At 49.9% G+C, this 24,370-nt stretch overlaps 1 protein-coding gene across 10 annotated transcripts in view; it reads right to left on the bottom strand.

Moving 5' to 3' along the window:
• Dlgap2 (DLG associated protein 2) overlaps window positions 1-24,370 on the bottom strand; it is a 653,188-nt gene that overhangs the window by 430,939 nt on the left and 197,879 nt on the right. The window lies entirely within an intron of this gene.

The following is a 24,370-nucleotide window of genomic DNA, read 5'->3' as shown; positions in this document are numbered from 1 at the left end:
TATTAGAATCTAATTTTTTTTTTTTTTTGGTACTGGGCGTTGAACCCAGAGCATTTTACCTCTGAGCTGTATCCCCACCCTTTTCATTTTTTATTTTGAGAGAGGGTCTCACTAAATCGCTGAGGCTGGCAAACTTGTGATCAAACTTGTGATCCTCCTGTCTTAGCCTTCTGAATTACTAGGATTAAAGGTGTGTGCTACCATGTCCACCTATTAAAATCTAATTTTTTCACATTGCCCAAATAAAAACATATCTAAGGTAATATGTACTCCTCTCCTATTTACTAAATCAACTTCAGTCTTTGAGGTTGCTATACTGAACAAAATGGCAATAGAATTTACTTTAGGATCTGGGAGAGAAGGTTTCTAGATATCAATTCCAGGTACCAAGCAGGTGCCACACCATGGGAAACCAGCTTCACTGACTCTCCTGATTTGGTTTAGACATTCTGTTTCCCAAATCATTAAAGCCAGATGCACTCAAATGTGGAACACACTGGTAGTCTACAAACGGAAACAGATGACTTCCTGAGTCGGCTGTCACATACAACTTGAATCACATGTTAGGAATTTGCTTTACCAAGTGTGGCTCCTCCAATACCCAGACAATTGACAATTGTGCAGTCTTCCAGCACTGCAGCATCATAAGGTGATGATACATAGTCCCCCAGCACCCAGCATCACCAGGTGACAATGCACAGTTCCCCAGCCTCAGCATCACCAGTTGATGACACACAGTCCCCAGTACCCCAGCATCATCGTCAAGTGATGATGTACAGTCCCCCAGCACTACCAGGTGATCACTGTGCAGTCCCTAGCACCATGGCATCATCAGGTGATGACATAGTTTCCTACCACTCCAGCATTCCAAGTGACAATGCAAAGTCCCTCAGCATCACCTGGTAATGATGCACAGCCCCTCAGCACCCTGCATCACCAGATGATGACTGTGCATTTTCCAACACCCCTGCATCACTAAGTGATGATGCACAGTCCCCCAGTACCCCAGCATCCCCAGGTGATGGCAGTCTCCCAGCACCCCAGCATCACTTGGTGATAATGCACAGTCCCCCAATATCCCAGTATCATCAGGTGATGATGCACAGTCCCCTAGCTCCAGCATCACTGGGTGATAGACATGAATCTCCTAAGAAATACACCATGCTGGCTGAGATGCATCCACATAAAATCCCTGGGTAGCGGAGGAGTAGACTTGGAGGAGCACAAGAGACTGCTATTCTTGGGGCTCTGGTTCTTGGAAATCTCTCTAAGACAACTATCAGTAGATATTGCTAGAGGGAGACCTGGGTCAAAATAACTCCTGCTGACTTCCCACAACTCCCCCAAAACAATAACACATGGCGCTGCAGACAGTGGTGATTGCTAGCACAAAGACACCAGTCTGTCCTGAAACCATGGCTGTGCAGCCGAGGCGACACCTGCGGAGCTCAAGTGCACTGCTAGAACTGGGATATAAAGGGCTAACAGACAGGCTTTGTTCTCCACTCCAACTCCACTCCACAGCCAGACACCAAAAGAAAGTTCCTGGAGCTCGAGCTGCCCAGAGCCTGCTCTCTGTGCAGTCAGGATGAAGAGCGACCGTACCGGGTCATCACAAGCAGTGCGATGGCCCTTCCCCCAAAGCCAAAGCCAAGAAAGGCTAACTGGCCTGGGTCCCCTAGGCTCAGATGTTGGCATTTCGAGTCAATCATAGTTAACACACAGATGTGCCTGAGAGACAAGCATGTCCTGTACCTTCCTGGACAGGTTTCAGAGTCTTCCGAGGAGAAGCTGGCAAAGCAGAAGGGCTGCCTACGGGCACCAGCAATGGGAGAGGACCACCTGAGCAGACAGCTCCAAAAACACCAGGCGTGAGGATTCCTGCAGCAGGAGGCAGAGAGCAGGTGCTCAGCGTGAGGCAGGGGCCGAGTGACTTCATACAAAGGCCTGGGAAGACTGGCTCCCAGGGGCTGCAGAACACGGGCACCCAGATGGCCAGTGTCAGATGCAGCAGGAAAATGGGGACACCCCCAACAATGAAAGGAGGAGCCACACCATGGGCCACAGGAGAGAGAGTGAGCCCAGGAGCTCGGTGGCCCAGGGTGCTGAAGTTTGGGGATAGACAGAATTCACCTGTAGACATGAGCTGGGGTAATGCTCGCAGGCACCTGGGTCAGCAGGGGGCAGGAAGGGCCCACCAAGAGGGGCCTGCAGAGATTCTGGGAAACTTAAGTGCATCCTTAATGCGCATTATGCCACACTTGAAAGCCTTAGTTCCTTGCATGTAAATAGTAATTCTCATTGTAAAAAGTGTGAGAATAGAAGGGCTACAGATAAAAACTTAACTTTTACGTCACAAGAACAGCTCACCGGCATGAGATCTCCCCCAGCACTGCTCTGCCGTGGGTTAGCTGGGACCTGGCAAGCCTTTATTCTGAATCCCAGAATGCCAAGACAGCGTCACCCTTTTCTTATGATTAACCAAATTTGACTCACCCCTCAAACAGTTAAACTCATCTGGACACTCTGGGTGCAGTCTCACGGGCCACCTGTTGCTTCCCCGTGTCCCTGGTAGGGAAGCTCACCGGCTAGCCTGTGCTCCCTGCAAAGCATTCACTCCACAAGACTGAGGCCACTCCACCATGGGACGTCACAATGAGTAAGAAAGCCACCACGGAGGGTGGGGCCCTCATGTAATTCCAGGAGCTCGGAGAGAAGCCCAGGGGTGGAGACATGTGGGGGCAGAAAAAATGGGTGCAGAAACGCAGGGGCATTGGGTATCAGAAATGAGTAGTGGCTCAGCGACAGCCATGGAGCTGGGAGAGCAGAGTTCAGCGGAAGGAGAGAAGACCGCAGTGAGGATCGATGGAGAGAGCCCGGACCAGGGAAAGAGGGTGCACCCTGAGCCTGCCAGCAGGTGGGCGGGGGCAACGGTCCAGGCCTGGGGGGGGGGGCACGGTGCCATGGAAGCACGAGTGGTGTCAGGCTGAGGCCAGCGTCTGCGTGTAGAATGAGCTGCCTTCCACCTCAGACAGCCAGAAACAAGCTCTCAGGAGCACGAGCTGAGGCCACACATGAAGGACATCAATAGGAAGCTGCTTCAGAGGTGACAGCAAAGCCCATGGTCACAAGAAGGAGGAACGCAGGGCTACCCTGGGACCTGATCTCGGACCGCAGGGTGGGGTTCCCCCCACAGGGCCTGGAGGAGACAGGAGCACCTGCCCGAGAAGCCGCTGGAAAAGAGGCGCAGCATAGAAGCCACAGCACCTCAAAAGTATGCAGTCCCTGTGGTGGGGTGCAGGCAGGAAGTGAGCCCTATGCGGCCTGGCACTCAGGGACTGGGACCCAGGAGAGCAGAGTCTGCATGCCCTGGCATCCATGTGGCAGGTAAGGAGAGGCCAGATGCTCCAGGCCACGCCACACTAAAGCAACAGAGGCACCAGAGGGCTTCGACCCGGGCAGCAGCTGCCGGAGAAATGCAAAACCAAGAAGGAGGAATCACGTTTCCTGTCCTTGCTACGAAATGCACAGCTAATGAACTGAGTCAGCCAGCTAACGAAACAGTTCAGAGGAGAAGACCTGAAGGCCAAGTGTCAGCAGAACCCTGGAGAAAAGAATGAAAGCTTCCACTTTGCCAAGACACCCTCAGGGCTTCTGCTTACAGACGGCTTCTTGCAGATTTGTGACCTGAAGCTAAGATCCATCTGCACTTTAAATGTACATATTCACAAAATTCTGTTCTGCATCTGAGGGAGGCTGGGACCTCTTCCCTGGTTTGGATACTGAATGGTGCTGGCAGACAGGGACGTTGGGGGGTGCCTTCCACGTGAAAGGCACGTGAGTAACGTGCCAGCGTGTGGGGCTGTGAAGACCACGGGAAAGTCACTCACAGAGCTGAGTCAGAGCCAGCGCCTGTGAAAAGAGCCCATGACTTGGAAGCCACGGCCAGGGCCACGGGAGTTTTTCCAGTGGAACCCCCAAACTACAGAGAAGCACCCGACCCTTTAGGAGAGCCCAGTTCTCTGTAGACAACACATGGGAAGCAGAGACTCCCCCTGAAGAATGAGAAGGGAGACGATGATTCTCGGCATCTCCTCACTGTGGGCGAGGGGCCCCAGGTGGAGCAGAGCCCTGAGGTGCCGCCAGCCACAGCAGCAGCAGGTGTGCTCATGGGCTCACCGCCCACCTGGAGCGCCTGCCCTGCACCTCACAGAGCGCCGAGTGCAGAATTCAGGGCAGCAGCACAGCCCCAAGCTGCGTGGGCCAGGACGAGTGACCGTCCTGTCTGCTTCCTCGTCTCCAGGGCGACCACAGAAGTGAGAGTTCAGCCAGAAGCACTGGGAAATGGGCTCGGGGAGTCCTGGGCTTCAGGGATGCTGTGGCTCGACTCCCCACCGTGGAGCGATCGGACTGTCCACGGGAAGTCGGGCTGAGGGAGCCACCATACCCCTCAACTGGCCCCTGCAGACATGAAACCAGACCTGGAGCCTGGCGCCTCACACACCTCCCCAACCTCAGAAAACACTGGGAGGGTGGGCCATGGCCGCAGACCCCAGCAGGAAGGACCAGCTCATCCTGAGCCCTCTGCGTCCTGCTGGTCCCTCCAGGGCAGGCACCTATTACAGACCAGCCTCCGACCGGAGCATCTAAGTAGGAGGAATGGCAGAGAGGCGCCTGGAACCATAGGAAAGGATAGGGACATGGCTTGGTTCCACAGAAAAAAATCAGAACGTGAACTGACCTCACCACTCCCTGGCTACATCACGGCAAGCTGCCTCCTGTGGATCCTGCAGGTTGTACAAGGCCACACTAGGGACACCTGTCACCATCAGCAGGTGGTGGTGCCAGGTGTATTCCCAGTCTCGTGCCCTCCTTCGGCCTTCTCCAGACCAGCTTGGCAGCATGGCTGGCTGAACAGCGAGCTTGGAGACAGAGCCCTGACTCCTGGCACAGGGGCTCAGTCTGCTTCGGTTTCACATTCCTGCAGACAGCCCTCGAGCCAGGCAGCTTAGGAGGCCCCTCGGCAACGTGCCCCTGTGCACGCGGGGCAGAGTGCTGGGGCCCAGGGGTCCTTCCCTGACCCCCAGGCAGCCCGTGTCTCCCGAGAAGCCTCCCCTTTAGGGTTCTTCTCAGAGAGAAAAACACCAGAAGGGGTTTCTCCAGGAGCAGATGGGGTGCCTGTCATGGTCCTTGTCCATGAAGAACATATACTCCCAACCAGGGACACAGGGGAACAAGAGCATCTAAAGGCCAGAGACAAGATGACCTTTTACATTTTCTGCTGCCAAACACCATTTTTAAGGTCATTAACAAAGGTGAAATATTCTGCCTTCATGGGTGCTCCGTTCTCAAAACAGGTTGGACTTTTAGATTTCATTTGTCAAAACATAAGAAAGCCTACATCTCTATATTTAACTTCTCTGTTCGCCTTCAAAACATGAGCACCTCTATCTCTAAAGTTCTTTCTCCACTTATCCCACTGGGTTGCAACCCTTGGGGAAGAGGGAGAGTATGCTCCACTGAGTCCTGACAGGCTGCTGTTCCCAGTTACAGAATCGAAGGTTCTGGGAGAGAAGAAACTTGTCCACAGGGTCTTACGCAGAGCCTAGGCATGATGTCCAGACCCACTCATCCCTGAGCCAGCCATCAACCCTGCAAGGCCTGGGAGGACGCCAGCCATGCAGCACAGAGTGAGGGCCGCAGCAGGCTCCGACCTCGAGCCCCTAAGAGATCTCTTCTGCTGTCACCTGTGACCCACACAGTGTGGCTCAGCCTGAGACCAGTAAGACACGAGGCCAGCTCTGGCACACATGCTATCAAGACCCAAATATGTGGAAACACTTTCAAACTATAAAGTGCTTTGCAAATATTTGCTTTGCTTTCCTCTTAAGATTTATTTGGAAGTAGGTCTGAAACATTTAGCACCTGTTCTGCTTAAGCTCGCACACTTAGACAAACAGAAACAGGAAGCACTTGTGTTGAGGGACTGCCTACCAGCTGCTCTTTGCTGTTAAGATGATCACAGGTGACCTGCCTGGGAAGCAGCAGGTGCATTTGTGCATGCTGCTCTCATTTACCAGCTTTATCGGTCACTTACAGGGAAGACACTCAGTGACCTAAGACACAAACCTGATGCAATGGTGGCTCATTAGGCCCACATACATGTCATCTATCACACTTAGTCCCTGAGGCAGACAGCATGTGCCAGGGGTCATGTGCTTTGCTCCTGAGCCTGGGTGACAAGAAACTGCCCTCACTGATGGTCCCCTCCAAGGTCCTGCCAGGATTGAAGGCATTTGTTGGATCCTGAGATGCTTTGGTTAACTGAGTGCAAATGAAGCCAGGGCACCCTGGGATTTCACAAGATTAAGCATGTCAGGCTCCAGCATCTGATCAGCCACCTCACTTCACCCTGAGGACTCAGCTCACCATAGCTGTCCTCTGCCCAAGGTAGATGGTGGCAAAACTGGGCAAGCCTCAGGACTTCAGTCTCTGTTCAGGGATGTTTCCACTGGGGGTTCTGACATGCACACTTCTGGGAGCCCTACAGACGATTTTCTGCTGTGGGGTAGGAGCAGGCACAAATGCAATGCTTTGGAGACTGCATGAAGCAATAACCATATTCCAAAAGGGCCATCAGAAACATCTGTTGGCCTGGCTCTCCTCTGCAGGGGTTCTGGAACAGCAAGACACAGGAGGGGCAGGGCCCACATGCCAGCACCATACTGTGCAATTCTAATTTGCAATTCCCCAGCTAACCAGTGAGGATACCGAGTCTCAGGAATGTCAGGTGACATACTGAGGATATGTGTGACACAAGGGGACTCTGAATGTAAAAACACCTCCACCGTCATACTGACCCTAAATGCCTGAACACCGACAATGTCCGAGCGCTGACCTTGTACTCCGTGCACTCAGACTAACCAGTAGAAGACTCTGGCCACCAAACACCAGCCCTGGGTCACGCTGCAAATGGACAACACTATTTTCCAAAGAACTTCCCACTTAAAAGGGCAATTGTACCAGAAACAGAAAATTAGAGTGAGTATATTCACTTGGCAAATATTTCTTGAGCAGCTACTCCGAGCAAAACCCACAAAGGAATCAGAGACACAAGAGAAACAAATTCCCCTCTTAGAGGTGCCACCGTGTGGGGCAGAACAAAAACAGATGTGGCACTAGTGGCCGGATGGCACAGACATGAGTAGCGGGCACTCAGGGGAAGCTTGCCAGATGAGCCATGCCTTCCACATACTCGAGGTCACTACATGTCTGGCCTGGAGCCACCCCTGCTCCAAGAGAGGGGCCAGCTGCCCACTCTCCCCTCCTGAGCTGCAGGCCAACTCTGGTGTTCCACAAAGGGCACTGCTTTCTCCCAGAAACCGAGGCCGAGACCTCCGCCTGGGTTCCAGACATTATTTCCTTAAGTCTTTAGACCCTGAGGATCTATGAATTCTGTTGGAACAATGTGTGTGTGTGTGTGTGTGTGTGTGTGTGTGTGTGTGTGTGCGCGCACGCACATGCATGGTACTGGGATTGAATCTGTGGGTGCTCCACCACTGAGTTCTACCCCCAGCCCTTTCTTATTATCTATTTTGAACCAGGCTCTCATTATGTTGCTGAGGTTTGCCTTGAACTCATGATCCTCCTGCCTCAGCGTTCAGAGTCACTGGAGTTACAGGCTTGTGCCATTGTGCCAGGCTTGACCATTTCATTTTATACCAAAGAATCCTCATCTTAAACCTCCCCTCGTTCTCATCTGTCAGTAGTACAGTAGGTTTTCTTCATGAGGCTTTATTTTTTTCTCCCAAAATAAACAATTTCTGTCACTTCATTAAAAACTCTTTATAAGCTCTTTCCTAAAATTCCCCGTGTGGTATGAGGCGCACACAGTCATTCACACCCTCGGCTGCCTGCTCAACAGCTCCTAGCAGCAGCAGTCAAGGAACTGGATAAGAAGTTTACCAAGACACACTTCAGGCCAGTTGGAATGAGACACAGTAGATGGGCAGCACGCACTCGGTGCTTCCTGCATGCCCGGCGCAGTCCTGAGGGTGTGCACACACTGATGCAGCCAGCTGTCCTGTCTGATGGCCCTGAGTCTGCCTGCAGCTGCCCGTTTCTGGTGAGGAAGCAGAGCACAGCAGGGCTCAGGAGCCTGTCCACACTCACACCACTAACTGGCATCAGGGCCAGGGCCCACTCGACTTTGGAGCATGTTCTCCTCTGCTCCACACACACCAGGAGGAAGGCACACAGCATGTGGGCTCAGGCCCCAAGCACACAAGAGGACCCTCACAGCCTGCAGAGGGCTTGGGAGTCAGGACACTGTGTCCAGTCTTTCTGCAGACAGCAAGGCAGGAAAGAAACACACATCAAGACTCACTGGCTTTAAATCCAAGACCAATTAAAACTCCTCATGAGAAGACAGCCCAGAGTGGAAAGACATATGTTCAAACCACAGGCCTGAGAGGAGAATACTACTGATCATGTACAAAGAATTCCTGCAAGTCGCAATAGAAAAACCAACTGGAGGTGGGAAAGGACTTGAGTGGACATTCCTCAGAAGGTGCATAAATGGCTGGCCAGCAACTCTTCCAGGTGACCAGCTCCACAGCTCCTCCCTGCTGATGGCATCTCTCCCTCCACACTGCCCTGTGGATCTGCCTGCACAGCCCTGAAACCTGGCTGCAGCCACAGACTCCCTTCCAGCTCCAGGGCCATAGCTGTGTTGGATCCATCCGGGTCAGCAGCTCAGCATCCAGCACATGCTCAACATCATGGACCTAACCAATAGGGAGAGAACATAAAGGAGCCCGCCACGTCACCATTCTCAAACTGTGCTCAAGGGGAACAAGCATGACACAAGACCACTTAAAGTGTCCCAGCAAGAGTTTATGGAAACAGCAAGACTCAAAATCCACCGAGCCACACAGCTACACCCTGTCCCGTCTTTGTGAAGCAATTACCAAGTTGTGATGCTTTAGATAGGAGGTGTCCCCCAAAAGTTCACGTGAAAGACAATGCAAGAAGAGTTCAAAGGCAAAACGACTGGATTATGATAAGCTTGACTTAATCAGTATGTTCATCCTCTGATAGGGTTAACTGCTGGTGCCTATGGGCAAGCAGGATGTGGCTAGAGAAGGTGGATCCCTTGGGGCAAATATTTGGTCCCTGGCAAGCAGAGTGCTGGTGCTCCTGCGCGCTCTCTCTCCCTCTCCCTCTCCCCTTCCTGTTGCCATGTGCTGAGCTGCTCTCCTCTGCTGCAATCTCCCATCTTGATGTTCTGCATTACCTTGGTCCTAAAGCTATGGAGTCAGCAGGCCATGAACTGAGATCTCTGAAAGGAAGAGCCCCAAATAAACTTACCCTCTAACAGAGTTTTTGTCAGGTCTTTTGATCACAGCAGCAGAAACACTGACTGAAACACCAGTGAAGAACAGTGCGGAAAAGGCAGTGAGGGTGGGCTGCCAGCTGGACCCCAAAGTCGGAGGAGCTGAGTGATGCCCACAGGGGCACCAATGCCAGTTGCAAGCAACTATGGCTATTAAGGTCAGACACATGTATTCCTAAAACAGCACAACCTTGTTAGGTCCTAAACACTGACCAGATTGACTGGAGGGCTTAGGTATTTATTCTGGAGAGACACTCAGTGGAAAAATCACTCACACACAAGGGTGCAAAAAACATGAGCCAGGAAATATCCCAAAAAGAAACTGAGAAATTGTGCAAGGGTGAACTCAATAGACTAGGTGAACACAGCACTGTCCTAGATGGACAGAAGGACAGCACAGAGCCTTCACACACAAGCTGTGGACTGCACAGAGCAAGTGAGCACCTAGTGTCAGCGGCTCTGCAGGCACCAGTCGGAGGTAGAGTCATCCACTACATTCCTCAGAGATCTGAACATGCCACAGACTTCTCATGTGTGACAGTAATTCTTATTGTGAACATTAATTTACAAGTACACGTGTTTTATTATAAAATAGGCTTGCCCCTGGTAGAATATTCCATGGCATGACAATCTTGTTACAAGGCTTGATGTACAGGGACATGTGTTTTATTACAAAACCGACTTGTCCTCCTGTAGGATGCTCTGCAGCATGACAAGAATAGCAATGGCACGGCAACCTGAAGCCCAGCTCGTGGTGGGTGTCCCTGTCAGCATAACCCAGTGAGGAAACGGTGTGACCCATCCACACCCCTTCAGGATCCGCTTCCCGCACCAGTATGGACACATTGACGTTCTTCCTGAAGACTGACTGAGCAAGGGCAAGGTTTGGCTGACCAGAGTTTGCTGCTTCCTGTCCCTAGCACACCTGAGGATGGACACGTGAATTTGTACTTTACAAAAATAGAAAGACCTTAAAATGGTTTACTGCATCACAACCTGTTTGTCTCACCTTGCTTCTTCCTTGGTCACCTTGAATTTTCTATTTGGTCCCATTTTGTTCCTTAACTTTCTCTATCTTCCAAGCCCAGTTCAATGGGTCAAATTCTTAAAGTCCTGGGTCTATTTCCTCCCTAGAAGTAAAATCCACGCACCATGGTCAATGATGGGAACTTCCACCCAGCCCTGCTGAATCTCTCATGTTCAGGTGTGATGTGCCGCAGTCTGGGTGGGCACAAAATAACCGAGCTGCCACGGCTCTCAACAGTGATGTACTATTTAGGTGGGGCTCGTGCCAAAGCATCACATCTTGAAATGTCAAAATTCTTCCTAAAAATGCAGCTCAGAGGCTGTGGTCATAGCTCTGAGGTAGAGTACGTGGCCAGCATGCTTGAGGCCATGGGTTCAATTCCCAGAACAAATTATGCAGGCGTTGGGGATTTGGCTCAGTGGCACATGCTTGCTCAGAAACCCCACAGGTCTCAAAGCAGCAGGCCCTTTGGGTGGATTGGCAATGTTACACTTCAGATCAAGCTGCTGTCAACCCAAGTCCTTCTGTGAGGGCATGGCAGGAGGGGCTTTTCACTTCTAGAGGGATTATTTTATATCTGAGGATAAGAAAGGCCACAAGGCGAGGGGCAGGGGCAAGACCTGCCTTGCAGAAGCCAGCAGCGGCTCGTTCTTCAGAGTCTGTCAAATTGCCACAGCCCCTCCACTAAAAGGTGCATTGACAAGAGCTAGATCACCAGTCAGAAAAAGAATGAGACCACAGACTATTACTGTTGGGGTAGGAACACACACTGTCCCCCGCAGGCATGAGGTGCCAGGTGCCCTTCAGCCTCAGTCTGTCCCCAGTTGCTGGGTGCCAGGGCAGTTAATGCTGACTCCTGTGGGCTTCATGTTCTCCTTGTTTCGCCACCAGGATCCCATCAGAGGAGCGTCCCGCCACCACCATGCCCTTGGTGGAGCTCTGCTGGCTGGTCCAGAAGCTGCTGAGAGTCCTGAACTCCTCCGATCTGAGAGCAGCCATGGCCCAGGTCTAAGCCCCTCCCAGCCACTGCTGAGGAACAGACATGTTTGCTGGCTCCGTGGAGCCCCTGGAAGAAGAGCTCACAAGTGTGTGTCCCAGCAAGAACCTTTATGGGTCAGTCTTTTCTATTTTTATTTGTTCTAATTAGTTATACATGACAGTAGAAAACATTTTGATTCATTGTACACAAATGGAGCACAACTTTGCACTTCTCTGGTGGTACACAATGTAGAATCACACCACATGTTAAGTCATATATGACCTAGGATTATGATGTCTGTCTCATTCCACCATCTTTCCTGCCTCGTGCCCCCTCCTCCTTCCTCCTTCTCCTTTGACCAAAGTTCCTTTATTCTTCCAACACACCACCCCCCATTAGGGGTCAGCATCCACTTATCAGAGAGAACATTCAGCCTTTAGTTTGGGGGAGACTGGCTTACTTCACTTAGCATGATGTCCTCCAAGTCCGTATAACCACCTGCAAATGCCATGATTTTATTCTCTTTTAATGCTGAGTAATACTCTATTGTGTATATATACTACAGTTTCTTCATCCATTCATCTACTGAAGAGCATCTAGGTTGGTTCCACAGTTTAGCTATTGTGAATTGTGTTGCTATGAACATTGATATGGCTGATTCACTGTAGCATGCTAATTTTAAGTTCTTTGGGTATAAACCAAGGAGTAGGATAGCTGGGTCAAATGGGAGTTCCATTCCAAGTTTTTCAAGGAATTTCCGGACTTCTTTCCAGAGCAGTTGCACCAATTTGCAGCCCCACCAGCAATGTATGAGTGTACCTCTTCCCCCACATCCTTGCCAACACTTATTATTGCTTATATTCTTGATAATTGCCATTCTGACTGGAGTGAAATGAAATCTTAGAGTAGCTTTTATTTGCATATCTCAAATTATTAGAGAAGCTGAAACTTTTTTCATATATTTGTTGATCGATTGTGTGTCTTCTTCTGAGAAGTTCAGTTCCTTAGTACATTTATTGAGATATTTATTTTATCGATGTTAAGTTTTTTGAGTTCTTTATATATCCTGGAGATTAGTGCTTTATCTGATGTGCATGTGGTAAAAATCTTCTCCCACTTTGTAGGCTCTCTCTTCACATCATTGCTTCTTTTGCCGAGAAGAAAATTTTTAGTTTGAGTCCATCCCATTTATAGATTCTTGATTTTTTCATGCACTTTAGGGATCTTGTTCAGGAAGTTGGAGCCTAATCCAACATGATGAAGACTTAGGCCTACTTTTTCTTCTATTAGGTGCAGGGTCTCTGGACTAATTCTTAGGTCCTTGATCCACTTTGAGTTTTGTGCATAGTGAGAGATAGGAGCTTAATTTCATTTTGCTGCATATGGATTTCCAGCTTTCCTAGCACCATTTGTTGAAGAGGCTATCTTTTCTCCAGTGTAAGTTTTTGGCATCTTTGTCTAGTAGTACAAGATAACTATATTTATGTGGGTCTGTCTCTGCATCTTCTATTCTGTACCACTGGTCTAATGTCTATTTACCAAGCTGTTTTTTGTTTGTTTGTTTTTGTTTGTTTCTTTGTTTGTTTTTTACTATTACTTTGTAGTGTACTTTAAGGTCTGGTATTTGTGATGCCTCCTGCTTCACTCTTCTTGCAAAGGATTGCTTTGGCTATTCCGAGTTTCATTTTTTTCCAAATGAATCTCATGATTGCTTTTTCTATTTCTATGAGCAACGATATTGGGATTTTAATTGTAATTGCATTAAATCTGTATAATGCTTTTGCTAGTATGGCTATTTTGACAATATTAATTCTTCTTATCCAAGAACGTGGGAGATCTTTCCATCTTTTAAGATCTTCTTCAATGTCTTTCTTTAAATAATTTGTATATCTCAAGTTATTAGAGAAGTTGAAATTTTTTTCATATATTTGTTAATCAATTGTTCCTTAGCACATTTAATGACTGAAGTATTTATTTTATTGATGTTTTTTTGAGTTCTTTATATATCCTGGAGATTAGTGCTTTATTTGTTGATCAACTGTGTATTTTCTGTTGTTTTCAATGTAAAGGTCCTTTACCTCTTTTGTTAGATTGATTCCCAGGGGTTTTGTTTTGTTTTTGTTTTGAGGTTATTATGAATGGTGGAGTTTTCCCAATTTCTCTTTTGGAGGGTTCATCGCTGATGCATAAAAATACATTTGATTTATGGGGATGGATCAGTCTTTAGGAAACTGATGTCAGAAATTCAAATTGAGAAATTCCACCAGGGAGGGTGGGAGCTGCATTTTTTATTTTTGTAAAACAATGTCTTGCCACAGTTTAGACTATTAGACTTGGGGACCAGCAGATTTCATCTTGGAATGCATAAAGAAACCCAGTTCTGTCAAGTATATCAACAGGTAAGCTGTTTACAAAGGAACTTTTAACTTTAGGTGAAAAATTCCCAATTTTGAAACATCTTATTGATAGTATACAGGCTGAATTGTGATAAAACCAAGAATTCAGGTCCCTCCTGTTCCAGATAACCACCCCTACATCTTTAAGATCCAATGGACCATTTTAATAAGCACTCTACAAAAAAAAATAATAATAGACAGTTCTACTGCTACAACTCTTAAAATAGTCCACCAGAATGCACCAGCTCAGAAGTAAGTGCACAAAATACCTGCCTCAGTTCCCGGAGGCACCCAGGACCCCAGGGGAGAAAGGCACTGCACTGTACTGGGAGGTGTTCTGACACAGGCACAGAAACTGCGTTTGACCCTCCTGTTCCAGATAACCATCCCTACATCTTCAAGATCCAATGAACCATTTTGATAAGCACTCTACAAAAAAAAAAAAAAATGAATTGCCTTGTGCCCTCTACTGAGGTGGGGCTTCCCCCGCCCCTTGCACATAAAAACCATTGCCTTAGAGAAGAGGCAGGTGTCCTCGTGGTTGGCAGGTGCCCTTCAGGAGACCTCTCCCAGTGAGGAAGGGTGTCATTTCCCAGCTCCTGCAGATGGACAAGGGGCAAGGGGGAGGCAAGCACTGGGCCCCTGGCCACTTCTGCTCTATCAGAAGTGGGAATAGCTGCCAAGGTTCAGGAAGGGGCCAGAAGGAAGCAGAGATGCGGCTTGTCCCTAAGGAGGTCAAGGTCTTAGACAAATAAGTCATAATCAAGGCCACCAACCCACGTCATGAACCACGAACTATTGATAATTTTATGGAGAGAGCATTAACTGGCTGTACACATCACTCATTTGAAGTGACAAATGGTTTTCAGTATGTCTACAGAACTGTGTGACCATCACCATCGACTCCAGAACATTTCACCACTGCAAAAAGGAGCCCATTCCCGTAGGCACCCGTCCTCCCCCACCTGAGACCCCATCATCTTCTGCTCTGGACGTCTCCTGCAGAGGGGCCACCAGCACATGCAGCTCTTCCACAGCGCAAGGCCTCCTGGGCTGGTCCCCTCCCACAGCCAGGTAACATTCCACTCACTGATAGGCCTCGTGCGTCCTCAATTTCTCGGCTGATGAACGTGGGGCTGCCTACACACCTCAGAGACTGTGAGCAGCACAGCTCCATCTGCATTCAAGTGCTGGTGTGAACACAGGCGTCCCCTCTCTTGGTGTACACTCAGGAGTGACTGGTAGGTGACGTGCTGACTCTTCAAGGTATTGAGTAAATGCACTTCGCACTCCTACTAGTAATGTATAGGGTTTAAATTCATTCAAATTCTCCCAATGCTTGTTAATGCTTGTTATTGTCAGTTTTTTAAAGATTACTGCAAGCACCCTAGTGGGTGAGAAGTGGTATCTCTGTGTGGTTTTGACTTTGGTTCTCTAACAGCTGCCGAGTTAAGCATGTTTTAAGAGCCTATTGGCCATCTGCATGTCTTCCTTGGAGAAGTACTACTTAATCTTTGTTGGTTTTTAAAAAAAGCAGTTTTAGGGTCAAAGAAAAATTGAGCAGAAGATACAGTAAATTCCAGTATGCCCTAACATCCCCTGTTCCCTTCCTCCCTGATTGACACCTTGTGCTAGTGTCAGACGTCTGTCATAATTAACAAGCCAACACTAACATATCAACTGCAGTCCCCGGTGACACTAAGGTTTGGTGCTGCACAGTTCCTGGGTCTGACAGATGTGTGACAATGTGTGTCCACCACACAGTGTCATGCATGGCAGGTTCACTGCCTTAAACCCTCTGTGCCTATCATCCCCACCCTGGTGGCCACCCGTCCCTCTCCTGGCTCCTTTGCCTTTGCCAGGGTGCTGTGTAATGACCACACAGAGTGACTCCTCTCCACTGTGGGCACAGCAGAGGTTGCCACTCGCCCACAGGGGTCCCAGTTGCTCCAAGTTTTAATAACAATGAATAACTCTGCAGGTTATGCAGGTGTGATCTGAAGTGCATGTGGGTGACACTCAGAGGACAGACCCCTAGTTCAGAAGAGCCTGGAGGGGCTGTCCCACTGCACGGCCACCAGCGGCAGGGAGCCTGTTGCTCTGCTCTGTTCCACCTCCTCGTCAGGTGACCGGGGTGCCCCTCCATGTGCCTATGGGCCCCGGGGTATATCCTTCAGCAGGAGACTCCTGAGGGATGGGCCCACTTTTCACTAGTTGTTTTTGCCACTGAGTGGATTCACTTTCTGCCAAGGGATATGGAAGGACCTTCCCCCAGTTGGGCCTACAGCCCGTCAGTTCATTTCTGAACACTATTCCTCACTAAGCAGGAGTCTTCTTATTGTTTTTGTTTGTTTGTCTTAATGAGGTCTAGTTACCAAACTCATCCCATGGATGGTGCTTTGCTGCTGTGCCTGAAATGCCACACCAGGCCCAGGTCATCTGGTCACTCTTCTCTCTAAGCCTCCAGAAGTTTCACGGTTTGCATTTCATGTTGAGGTCTACACTCCATTTGGTTTAGTTTTGATGAAAGGCTTACTGTCTTTCTCTAGGCCATTTTTGTGAGTGTGGACATCTACTTATTCCAACAACACTTTTGAAAAGACCATCTTCTTGCCATGAATTGTACCTGCAGGGTGCCCCTGGGCTCGGCTCTGGTGACCCCCTTGTCCACTCACCAGCCACACTGACTGGGTGGCTGCAGCATCTGGGCATGCCTGTCCTCCAGCTCTGCACTTCTCCACACCGTGCTGCCTTCCCTTACAGACTGCATCCCTGTGTCAATACCACAAAATAACTCCCTGGGATTCTGAGTCGCTTCTTACCTTGTATGAGAGTGACATTTTAACAACACTGAGTCTTCCTATACGTGAATGAGGAATATCCACCCACGAATTCCGATTCTGATCACTTTAGTCAGAGCTTTGCAATTTCTGCTTATGGATCTTGTATACCTAAGAATTTCTTTTACTGTTTGGAGTTGATTTTATGCTGTATCTTTAGTTTTAAACTTCAGAATTTTGTTGCTGGTGTACTGTTTACATATAGTAACCTGCAACTGGCAACCCTGCAGCATGTACTGGCTGAGTGCAGGGGAACTGTTCTGGCCTTTGTATCTCTACATAGACAATGATGTCATCTGACAAAGAGACAGGGTTCTTCCTTCCTCTGTGGTCCTTGAGCCTTGCCCTACCTGACCGTGTAGGCCGGGACCAGGGTGATGAACACGGGTGCTCTGGCTCTGTTGTGGGACAGGATGCCCAGTGTCTGGACCCGAAGCGTCAGACTGGCTGTGCATTTTGTAGGCATTCCTCATCGATATCAGCAAGTTTCCCTCTAAGCCCAGTTTGCAGCAGATTTTTACCTGAATGATATCAGATTTTGTCGAATGTTTTTTTCATGTAGCTATTGATATGATCACTTTCCTCTTCTGTAGCCTATTGATGTGTGACCTTAGTGGATTTTCAAATTTTGAGCCAGCACTGAATACTCAGGATAACCCAAGTTGGTCCTGCTATACATTTCTTTTTTTCCACATGGTTAGATTTGAGTTGCTCGTAACTTGTTGAAAACTTCCGTGCCTATGTTCATGAATGTCAGTCTGCAGTGTCTCATTCTGGTAATGCCTCTGGTTTTGGTGTAAGGGTGCTGCTGGCCTCAGAATAAGTCTAGGCCCTCTGCCCTCCGCCCCACCTTGTGGAAGACCTGAGGAGCACAGGAGTCATTTACTCCTCCGATGTCTGGCTCAGCTCACCAGTGAACCCATCTGGGCTGTGCTCACAGTTGGGAGTGTTGTCATTACCTCAGTTTATTTAACAGATGTGGGCCTGTGCAGATTGCTGCTGCTTCTGAGTGTTGACAGTTCTCTCCCACGGATTCCTGTTTCATCTGGGTCGTCAAGTCTGTGGTCGCAGAGTCGGTCACAGTATCTTCTGCTCTCTCTCCTGTCCGAGAGATCGATAACAGTGGTCCTTCTTTCATTTCTGCTACTGGTGCCTGGTGTCTTCTCTCCTTCATTCTTGGATAGTGCAGCCGGAGGAATCTTTTTAGAAATCTTTTCAAAGAATAAGCTTTGGCTTCATTGATTTCCTCTATTGATTTCCTATTTTGGGTTTCACTGATTTCTCTCATGATGCATATTATTTATTTTCTTCTGCTTATTTTGAATTTGATTTTTATCTTCTTTCTCTAATTACCTAAGGTGGAACTTTAGATTGTTTTAGATCTTTCTTCTTTTCTGATATATGCATTTACTGCAATATAAATTTCCTGTAGTCGATGCTTTTTGGAAATCTCACAGATTTGGTAATTTGTACTGTGATTTTAATTTAGTTAAAATATTTTTGAATGTGTCCTAGGCTTTTTATTTGACTCATGTACCATCTAGAAGTATGCTGCTTGACATGCATGCATTTGTGGGCTTTCTGGCTACCTTTCTGTTGCTGTTTCTAGGTTAATTCCCGCCTGGTCTGGGAGCAGTCACTGCATGCTTCTGTTCTTTGGTTCATCAGACCATGGGCCTGTTGTGCTAACACTCCTGAGCTGAAGACTGGTACTTGCCCCACTGGACTGAACAGACCTGTCCACACACACAAAACAGGCTGATGCTCTCTTGGCACTTCCCATATTTCAACCCACTCTTCTCCTGCTTGCATGGTCTTAAAAAGTAGACTTTTCTAATCATCATCTTTACTCCTCTGTTGGAGGAGGTCAATATCAGCAGAGGTTCCTGCTGTTCCTTGTGTTCTTTCTCCCCTGTGTTCCCACTGCCTGTATCAAGCCTTGGCGATGATCCCACAGTTCTTGGCTCCTTGGTTCCACCTGCTTTCCCCTCTTTCTTGTCTTTGATTTTCTGCTTGGGAAGTTTCTACTTGTGATGTTCAAGTTCACTGATTGTTTCCTTGGCCCTATCCAGTGCACTAATGAGGACCCTGAAGACACTCTTTGTTTCTGGTGGAGGGAGGCTTGTTCTACTACAGCCTTTGAATTTTTTCTTAGGCCTACTTTCTGCTTGTGTTCCTCATCTGTTCTTGCACTTGTCCACTTTTCAGAGACCTTGACAGTTCTGTCCGGATCATCTCAGAGTCTCGCCACATCTGTGCCTGCCTCTGACACTTGGTCTGTCACTCAGACCACCTTTCTGCCCCTCGGTGAGCCTCAGAGCTTTTCTCCACGTGCAGAGGATGAAGAGTGGGTGGAGGGCCTGGGTGGTGGGTCTCAGCGGCAAGGCCTGTGTGTCCAGGGAGTCAGACTGTGTTGAACGCTGCAGCTCAGGTTCCAGAGGCATCATCCCTCTCCACCCTGCTGTTGTGTCTCCTGTTCCCTTCATTTCCCTAGAGATCCCTCCCCTAAGCAGGTCTGAACCTTGCAGTGACCCGCTTCCGCTCTCATTCTTGACACTGGACGAGGAGCCCCTGTGATGTGGTGGCCAGGCCTATGGGAGGGGACCCCTCCCACAATGCTGTGATGGGGTCTCAGACTGGTATGGAGCCCACACTCCTGGCCATGCCCCCCCGTGCAAGCCCAGCAGGGTGGAACCAGGTACACCTCGACCCAGGCCTCTCTGGGAGAGCAGGCCTAGTTAGGAACAGAAGGCTCTGAGCACATTCTGAATTGGTTCCTTTCCCACTCTCGGGAGAAACATGAAGGGAATTTTCTCTGATCTTCTTAAGAACCTGGGGGTGCTGCTGGAGGTGGAGAGCCCCCAGTCTTCTCTCTCACATTAGCCATGCACCAGGTCGGGCACCTTGTCCATCACAGTTCATGGCCCTGCCAGCTGCTGCCCCCTGTGGTTTGTGTGTCCACTCTTGCCCCTCCAGGGGAGAACAGCGACATGCCCTGCCACCGCACGTCTGACAGAACTGAGAACTGCTGCCTTTCCCAGCTGGACTGGACTTCTCTTAGCAGGATGGTAGCCTTCCTCCAGCCCCTGCACTGGGCCGGACGCCCACTGGCCTCCTTTCCCTGGGATCGGATCATCCCGGAGTCAGGCAGCTCTTGGCTTCCAGGTGCAGGCTCCCACCAGACACTGGAGATGCTTCTCCCACTCTTTAGGCTACTTAGCTCCCTGACTGGGGCCTCGGAAGCATAGAAGTTGCTGATTTGATAAGGCCTGGTCGTCTAAATGAGTCACAGAGGGAGGACACAGGGCACGGTGTCCTAGCTCACAAGGAGAAAGCTTCTTCTGATTAAACAGACAGCATGTGTTTTCGTGTAAGGCCTTCTGCTAATATCCTGACAAAGTCTAATCCCACACGTTTACTTGAGCTGTAAAGCAGGCATGTTCTCCTCTCCTCACAGAAGAAAGGAGTCCAAGTTCAAACACAGTAGCACAGCCCTGGTTTTGAGTGGTGCAGCTTGAAAAGCCCCACCTCTGCAGGGAGCCGCTGTGCACAACTGAAAGGCAAGCCCACACTGCCCTGCGCGGCTCGTCCAGCACCCACTGACCTCAGCACAGCTGACCTCGTGGCTTTCCTAATTCTCTGTGTGATAGTGGTGTCACCCAAGGAGGCTATGCAGACTGGCTGTCGGCAGAGCTGCCGGCGTCCTGGCAGCAAGCTGGGCTTGCGGGTCCTGTGGGTGTCCTTGCTTAGGTTGGTCAGCAGGACGGAGTGGAGAGAAGGAAGGCGAACACAGGCTTTCATGCAAGCCAGCGCTGGCCCCAAGTCCTGGCTGAGCCACGTGTTGGCTCTGTACCACCAGAGCAGAGCCTTGAGTTTTGTTATGTTCATAACTTGATGACCATGGGCTCCACACACTTGGAGTCTAAACAGTGCTGATGATCCACTCTCCATCCCACAGCCCCCACAGTCAGCACAGAGATCAGGACTCCCTGTGCGCACTCAGCCCCGGGACCTGGCTGTCCACCCACAGCTCTGCTGTAGCCACACTGAGGCACCGGACGGGGAGGGAGTAGCATCGTGCCCAGCACCACTTCCCCACTGACATGCTGGAAATGAGGAGCATTGGGAATACCAAGGAGACAACCAGGACGTGATGAATTTTGAAGACGTATCATGTTTGTTGGTAATACAATTAATTTTAAATTCATATCATTTGATTTTTAAATTGGCATGGAAAATTCCTGAAGGCTTAACAACTGCTTCTCATAAGCCAGTGTGAACCTGCTCTCACACCCAACGGCTTGGTCTACTCTGCAAACCTGCAGGAGTGTGTTAGTCAGGCTCCCCCGAGACACAGAGTCAGCAAGATCAATACAATGTTATATACAGAGAGAAAAAAGGATAAGGAGTGGGTTCATGCAACGTGGAGGCCAATAGGTCCTGAGACCTTCAGGGTAAGTCGGCAGGTTGGAGACCTGGGGCTCCAGTCTCAAGGCTGGGGACCTGGGAGAGCTGGGAAGTGGGCACCAATCTCGAGGTGGGGGACCCAGACAGCCAACGTCCTGGTTCCAAGGCTCTCAGGCAGCAGGGACTGCCTCTGTTGGGGACAGCTGCCTGCTGTTCTACTCAGGCCACCAGCCGAGTGGGCAACCCTAGGGAAGCTGGTCTGCTCTGCTCATCTGCAGGTTCTAACATGCATGTCATCTAGGAAGGGCCCTGAGGTACCCCAGAATGGAGCTTGACCACGCGTCTGGGCACCTGCCACCCAGCCGAGGTGGGGACTGAGGGCCCAGCACACTGGGCATCATGGTCACAGGACAAGAGCACCTCTCTGTTGGAAGTATTCCAGATCCCTCTGGACTCTCTAAGGCAGTAAATGACCTATTTCAGTGGTGACTGTGAAGTGAAGCTATTCAGGCATTTGAATTTGTAAAGTTTCCAAAATCTAGGACCTATTCACAATTAAGGGGGGAAAAAACCCCTCAATTTAAGATGATTTTGCATTTGGATGTTAAAACAACACTGCACCATAGAATTTGAATCTTTCCTCTCATTTCAATTGAATCATAAGCTATCACATCCACATCTCTCCTACAACTAGCTGATTGACGCACAGGAGCCTGAACTTCGCGAGGCTGAATAAACAGCTAACGACGCCCTCTAACCCTTACCCAGCAGTTCCTCCTTCTCAGAGTCAAAAGAGTAAAAGCAGCCTATTTATTCTCAAAATCACCAAGACCCACCTTTGCTCTTACACTGGAGTAGGCCTCAAGGCAGGCTCATTCCCATGGCTGAGGAGAGCACACTGCAAATGGAGCTGATGCTGGAGCACTCTTGCTGCCCACAGTGGTGGACATTAACCAGTGGCCACGAGGGGTGACACTACCAGCCAGGCAGCAGCGGTGACACTACCTCCACCAGCAGCCTGTTCCATTTCCGCATCTGTACATTGAGGTGGCAGACAACCCAAATTTGATGGGCACTGTTCAGGAGAAACTGCTGAGGGTCTCAGCCTCTGCAGCACTGCACAGCCCATGAGGCAGGGGGAGCACTGGCCACCTGCAGCAGCAGCAGCAAGGGCCAGGCAGCAGGCAGAAGGCAGAGTGGACTCCATGGTGGCCTGCCTCTCTGGCAGAGACCTGTGCTCTGCAGGCAGACACTGAGAAAGGCAGCAAGACCTCACATGGGCTCAGCATGGACAGTACCTTCCGGAACAGACAGGCGGGAGTGAGAGTCCAGCAAGGTCTGAGGACTCTGTCAGAGCAGAGACAGAGGAATCAAAGTCACCTGGCTGGGGCTGTCATTGGCCAGCCCGCTGCTACCCCAGCTCGTCCTGTTCAGCGCCCCCAGGGGAGTTGGCTGGATTTCAGCCGTGGTCTCAACAGACCTCTCTGATCCACACTCCATAGTCCAGGAGACATGCTTGTTCCCGTAACCTTCGACGACTACAGGACTAACACAAACACTTGCAGAAAGCACAGAAACCATCCTTGCAGCCTGGATGGACTGAGAAGGTCAATTCGAGCACAAAATAGGATGAGCAGTTTACCCAGAAATTCACCTCAGAAGCTGTTCTAACATGGAAGTGTCCTGACACAAGTACTTAGAAGGTGACTTCAGTCATGACTTCCTGGAGAGGTGTTCACAGTGCACACGGTACCTGTGCTGTTCAGGTCCAGATGCAGCACTGGCTCCGGCAGCTCCCGCCCAGGAGGCTCCCTGGAGGTTCCACAGAGCTCAGTCCCACCAGCCCCAGGACGGTCTCAGCCCAGCGCAAAGCCTGCTGCCACATCAACAGTGGCTACTGCGAGGCGGCACAAGGACGGTGGCCGGCTCCACTCTAAGTGTGTGATTATATCAGCTTATTTGTGAAAATGTCATTGCAATGACAGATGTGGGCCAAGGCCTCCGGGGGAGCTACGGTCTCCACTGAGATGGGCTGAGAGCAGGGAAGTGGTCTCCCCACGTCTGAGGCGATGCAGCACCTCCAGCTCAGGGCAGACCTGGTGGGGGACAGTGCAGCAGACACACAGCCCGCTGCCCACACCCATCTCAGGACTGGGAAGAGAGAAGGGCCAGCAATGAGCCACTGCCTGAGGGCTATCGCCATCTGGGAGCTCAGAAGCCGTCCTCAGAGAAGGGTCTGTCCCAGTGCACAGTGGCCAGAATGCACCAAAGGAAACCCAGGCTTGTCTGCACCCGTCCATAGGAGGGGGACTCATGAAGGAGGGGAGAGGTGAGAGAGTATGTGGGAGCACAGTCAAAAAGCCTCGGCCCATGGGACAGGGAGGGGCTGACCTCCTGAGGCAGAGGCCCGAGGACAGGCGAAGACCTGGCAAGCCTCCAACTCCTGCCCTGACACACCACGTTTCCAAGCATTGCACCTGTTTCAAAGGAACAGCTGCACTTTGAGATGTTACCAGAATGTTAGAAATGACGGTCTTTGATTTATCATGGGCTCTGAAAAGGTAGGGTCAAGGAAACCGTGTGCATGGGGACTTCGGGAGGGTTCCTGGGCAGGAAGAGAGGCGGGAGGACCAGCACAGGGAGCAAGGGCACTCAAGAGCACAGGAGTCTGGCAGGGTTTCCACTGGGGCATGGACCAGTGGTGAAGTGGATCTAGACCCAGGCCACCCACTTCCACATTAAGGTGAGTCCTGAGCACATCAGATGGGCCTGGACTGACCGCTGTGATGTCCCCCACATCCTCCACAGCCTGGCAGTGGGGGAGTCCCCGCCCCGCCTCAGGCAAGGCAAGTCTGCTTTCTGGGAACAGCCCAGACTGCCCACTGGTGCTGCAGACCCCCATCATGGCCTCCACTTGCTGCCTAAGGTCAGGAGAAATACACTTCCCACTGAATAGGGAGATAGAGGGCTCTTATGAGAGATCTGCGGGGACACTGGGCCTGGCTGTCACATGCACCGAGTGAGGCGCCCTGTGGGCACTGAGCGGCTGATCCCTTATGTAACATGTCGTGAATTGCTAACGTTCTTAAATGACGTTAGGATCTTGAAATAATATTAAATTGTCTTAATAAGTGAGGAATTTCTGGTTGCCAAGGCAAGTTCTAAATGAATTAAAATTCACAAAATTTAAAACCTCAGATTTTACTGTCTGAATTTCCTTTTTTGTAAAGTTCTAATTAAGATGATAGCATTAATGTGGTTATTCCTTGCTTACAGGATGTTAAGGATAATTGTAGTTTAATGCTTACTTTACTATCATCTGTCTAC

The sequence above is a fragment of the Ictidomys tridecemlineatus genome, chromosome 14 (genome assembly GCF_052094955.1).
Source record: "Ictidomys tridecemlineatus isolate mIctTri1 chromosome 14, mIctTri1.hap1, whole genome shotgun sequence".
Lineage (NCBI taxonomy): Eukaryota > Metazoa > Chordata > Mammalia > Rodentia > Sciuridae > Ictidomys > Ictidomys tridecemlineatus.
The sequence above is the reverse complement of the archived record's forward strand: the minus strand, read 5'-3'. Positions and strand labels throughout refer to the sequence as shown.